This window comes from Arachis ipaensis, chromosome B09, assembly GCF_000816755.2.
Source record: "Arachis ipaensis cultivar K30076 chromosome B09, Araip1.1, whole genome shotgun sequence".
NCBI lineage: Eukaryota > Viridiplantae > Streptophyta > Magnoliopsida > Fabales > Fabaceae > Arachis > Arachis ipaensis.
This window is the reverse complement of record NC_029793.2, coordinates 14,075,527-14,080,948: the sequence shown is the minus strand read 5'-3', so window position 1 is coordinate 14,080,948 and position 5,422 is coordinate 14,075,527. Positions and strand designations below refer to the sequence as shown.

The 5,422-nt window shown below is 36.5% G+C and overlaps 1 long non-coding RNA gene across 1 annotated transcript; it reads left to right on the top strand.

Annotated features, from left to right (window-relative positions):
• On the top strand, nt 776-2,438 carry LOC110266619. Its single transcript, XR_002354062.1, has 2 exons — nt 776-1,052; nt 2,118-2,438. It is a non-coding gene; the product is annotated as an uncharacterized LOC110266619 (long non-coding RNA).

The window sequence follows — 5,422 nt, the reverse complement described above, 5'->3', positions numbered from 1 at the left end:
TGGTTATTATTATTATTATTATTATTAGGGTAAAGTATATTTTTTGTCTCTAAAGTTTGACAAAAGTTTCAAAAATACTCCTAAGTTTTATTTTGTTTCAATTTTGTCCCATAAGTTTTCGATTTGTATTAAATATACCTTTGATGGCTAATTTTATAAAAAATTAAAGACTAATTCAATAACAATTTTATAAGAACAACCCTCAACACAAGCAAATCAAGTATAATTTTCATGCATTATTGTTAGATTGATCTTAATTGTTTTGAAAATTTAGCCGTCAAGGGTATATTTGATGCAAATCGAAAACTTTTGGGACAAAATTGAAACAAAATAAAACTTAAGGGTATTTTTAAAATTTTTGCCAAACTTCAAAGACAGAAAGTATACTTTACCCTTATTATTATTATTATTATTATTATTATTATTATTACTATTATTATTATTATTACTATTTGATTTACCTATTTTCGATTACCTAGTCTATGCTTTCGTTTATATATATATATGTATTATTATTATTATCCACTAAAGTTTATGCATATATGTATAAAGATATATATATTGATGTACTTCAGTCATTATATATATATCCACTCAAGTTTATCATTATCGCTATGTATATTATATATTATCATATTAGTGTACTTCAGATATTATAATTATAATAATAATATCATTCTTCTACTAATGGTATTTGTACGCTAACGAAGGATTATATATAGCAGCAAAAATGAGAATGGTGAGAAAGAAGAGAAGAGCGTAACCGAAAGAGAAAGAGAGAGAACTTAAACCCTCGCCAAATTTAATTTCGTTTTTTTGCAATCCGTAACTCCAATAAAAAATCTAATCCAGTAAAAGTATTTGCATCCTCCTTCTCTATACGTTGATACCACTTTTGATTGGTAGAAGTTGACAGTGACGTAGTTTCTTTACCCCTTTGAGTTCGGCCAACTGGAGTTCTAGGAGGCACGGACGATTCTGGACATTTTCTTCTTCGATAGCTCGGTCAGAAAGCTTCTTCGGAGCTTTGAATATTTTGATTCCATACGAAGGTATGGTTTTGGTTTCTCTAGTTAATGTTTAATGTCACGTGAAAACTTAGGCTAGAAGACCTTAAGATAGGAATAAACTGAACGTATAATTGATGGATTGTGTATATAGAATAAAATGTGGGGTCTAGCTATTGTTAATAATTTAATGTTGAAGTTGGTTGGTTTGGAAAAAGATTTAATATTGGTATTTGTTTGATTTTGAAATAATTTGTTACTGGAAATGATTTGAATGACTGAGAGGTGTTTAGTTTGATAGTTGGGACCCTTGAAGGGTGGCAGAAATTCTAGTTTTAGAGGAGATACTGCCAAAATTTCTATAAGGATTGGAGTTTTGATTTGAAGTGTTATTTTAAAAAGGAAAGAGATTATTATGTGGCTTGTGTATTTGAGACTATTTGTTGACCTTCTGTCGCAAGATGTGACCGGGCACTTTAACTCCCCGGATTCCCCTATGGGCATGCATATATATATGAATATTGAATATTATATTTGAGCTTGGAGTTTGACTCCATGGAATATTATTGAGCTTGGGATGCGCGCACAGAAGGACTGTCTAATGGTTAACTACCAGGATATGTCGGGTTGGCTGTATAACCGACAGATGAGACTCATCAGCCATAGGACAGGCATACATCATACGCATTTGTTTACTTTGTTTGAGTGTGCATTGTTTTAGTTTGCTTAACTGTTTAATTCTGCTTAACTGCTACTTGTTCTACCTGCTATAAATGCTTATCTATCTGTGTTTTCCTTGCTTGAATTGTATGTGTATGTTTTCTGAGAAACCCCTCTTGGCAGAGGTGAGGAGGGGGTTGTTCCACCAGTGATTCGGAGGATTGGAGGAGGCAGAACGTGAAGTATTAGGTTAAAGTTAGATTCAGAACTAGAATACCTTAGACAACTTACCTAACTTCTGGTTTAATTGAATTCTTAAGCTAAAATTTGAGTATCGAAGTTCTAGGAATGCCTCTGGCTCTCCCGGGACCTTTTACATTAACTATGCGGGCACCTTTACCATGCTGAGAACCTCAGGTTCTCACCCCCATACTATGTTGTTGTTTGCAGATGCAGATCGAGAGACACCTCGTTGAGCGTCTGGAGACCCTCCTTACAAGCGAAGAACTATCTTTTGGACTGTCATATTTTGTTTTATGCTACGTATATATGTTTATAGAATCTCTGCATGTACATTTTTGTGTTTTGTCCCTCCTAGAGGTTAACTTGGAGATACAGGTGGTTTATTTTGTGGTTTGAGTTTTATTTTGGGTTGTATATATATATAAAATTATATACTCTGGCTGGCCTTAGCTTTGCAGGTCGAGTCTGGAGCTTGCTATCTGAGTTTTGGAACTCTGATATGTATATATGTTTTCAGTTTTCTTTCGATTTTACCTGTCCGTTTTATGAATATCCATGCAAGTGTGACACGATTTTCTGTTTATCGTTTTTATTTAGCTTATCCTTAAAGGCTCCTAGATATGATTTCATCCAACTATATTTATGTACATATCCTTTTCTTTTAAAGGTCGTAATACCTTGCCACCTCTACTTTACGACTTAAGCGTAAGGCTCTGTGTGGTAGGGTGTTATAGGGGGCAGATGAACTCGCAGCTTCAATCTCTGGGAGAGGAAGGGTACGCACCGTCGGAGATGAGGGAGACGATAACGACGGAGCAGAAAGGACGGCGGAGTCTGGAGAAGAACTGGATGCTGGTGGCTGTTGCAGAACGGGACGGTGTTGGCCTGCTGGGAGTGTGGCGGACTGGAAGTGGCGACTGGACAATGAAGAAGAAAGGGTATTGATCGAACTGAACTAGGTTACAAGCAAGACGAAAGGTTCGAATTGGTGGTGCTCAGTGGCGGAAAAGAATCCGATAAACGGCGGTGAACAATCACCTCGACCACTGTCGAGTGACCAAATAGATTTGGGGATTAGGGTTTTTCTGTCCATCGTTGCCTCTCCATTTTCGCTACTTGCTTCTTCGACGTCGTCGACGGTAAGCTTCTCCACTGCTTCTTCAGTTTCATTTTTGGGACAGACTCTCAAACTCTGGCTCTCCTTCTCCTCTCTGATAGGCTCTACCTTGCTCTATCACCAGTGTTCCCTGTCCATCACCGTCTCCTAAGGTCATTATTTACTGTTCTTCCATGCTCCAGCTGCACGGTCATCGCCTCCTCCATCGACGCGGTGGACGGCGGTCGCGTCGTTCTCCATACGCGTTCTTCATAGGTCGCGTTCTTCACTGGCGCAGCGCTCACGGTCGATAGTCTCCTCCAGTAGTGCGGTCACCTCCTCCAGCGCTCACGATCGCGTTCATCATTTCTTGTTCTCTCCAAGCAGCTTCGTGAATCTGTCAGAGTCAGACCAGCCGTCCTTCTTCTCCATCGTTTTTGCTCTCGGCTCTTCAACTGATTAGGTATTATGGGTAAATTAATTTTATTTTATTTTATCTTTTTAAAACTGTTTTAATAATTGATGAAATTGTTGGCTATTTTTAGGAAAATATTTCATGACTTCAAATTACTAGTGATTTTCACAAAATGTAGTCCCTTATTTAAGAGCAATCAACTTCATTTCATGATCAATAGATCGAAGAAGTATTGCATCAGAGAATAGAGAACCAATGATATGTTTTGAGCCTGTCTGGAAGATAGAAATTAAGCATTACTTTGGCTACATAATTATTAACTTATTCCTTGTAAAGTCTCTTTCTGAAGGTGTCAACTATGGTGGCCTGAATTCTAATATTTTAAATTTAGTTATTAGCATATGGGATGTAATTTGTAAACTTTATTTCCGATGGTGGGAAAAAATGTTGGATTCATATCTCAAATGTCAAGTAATTAAGTAATCCTTGAAGACAATACCATGTGATTTCCCATTTGCTGTCTCTATCCATAGACCCTATGAAGGATATGGTTTGATTTCATTGTTTGTTCTTATAACAATAATAATATTAATATTTGTAAACTAATATAGTGTTATGGCTTATTTTAAAGTACTTGAATCATGGTGTTATACTGTTATTATGTAATAAAATCTGTAAATTTGAATGGTTTATTCAACTGTAAACATATATGGCACTGAGGGTTTATATGGTTTAAAGGTTTAATTGTTTGAAAATTAAGATGGTTTATTTAATTGAAGTCATATGGCACTGAGGGTCTGTTGTTTGTAAACTGATATAGTGTTATGCTTATTTAACTGTAGGATTCTGTTGGAAAATTAGAATGGCTGATAAACAAGCGCTTACAACTAATGCAAGTGGGTCTGAAGTTGGGAGCATTCCTACTCCACCTAGTGTCGCTGGATCTACACCAGAAGAATCAACAAGGGAGGAGAAACAAATACCAATCCAGCTTCAAGTGATGCTCCTTCTTTGGTGACAGCAGCACAATCTGGCCAGTCAGGTAAAAGAAAGTCTACTAGACCCCCTTCTATTATTTGGGATCACTTCAAAAAAAAATGATGAGGAAACTAAGACTCAATGTAAGCATTGTTTGAAATGGTTACAATGTCATAGTCGTAGGGATGGGACCTCTAACCTAAAAAAACATATTGGAACTTGTGCGAAGAACCCGGAAAATCATGTTGATAAAAAACAGAAAACTCTTGTGTTCACAAATTCTAATTTAGAGGAACCACCAACATTAAAGGTAGTAGATTTTAATTAAGATCGGTGTAGGCTTGCACTTTGTAAGATGGTGATAATTGATGAGCTTCTATTTAGGTTTGTGGAAAATACTGGTTTTAGGGGATTTTGTGGTGAAATGCAACCTCAATTTAAGATTCCGAGTCGTATGACAGTTGCTAGGGATTGTATGCAGTTGTATGTAGAGGAAAAAACCAAACTTAAGTCTCTTTTGGAGCTGAATCATCCGATGGTTTCTTTAACTACTGATACTTGGACGTCTGTTCAAAACCTCAACTATATGTGTGTAACAGCTCATTATATTGATGATGGGTGGGCATTGAATAAGAAGATCATGTCCTTTAATTTGATTGCTGATCATACTGGTGTTACCATAGGAAAAGCTCTAGAGAAATGTTTAAAAGATTGGGGTATTCGAAAACTTTGTACTGTAACTGTGGATAATGCTAGTGCAAACTTTGTTGCTGTAAATACTTTGGTTAAAATCATGCGAGAATGGAATGGTTGTACTATGTTGGGTGGGGAATTCGTTCATTTGAGATGTGCTGCCCATATTTTAAACCTGATTGTTTGTGATGGTTTGAAAGATCTACAGTCATCTATTGCTAGGATTAGAACTTCTTGTAAGTTTGTGAAGTCATCTCCATCTAGGTTAGCGACCTTTAGGAGGTGTGCACATGAGGCAAACATTACAAGTCGACAAATGATTGTTCTTGA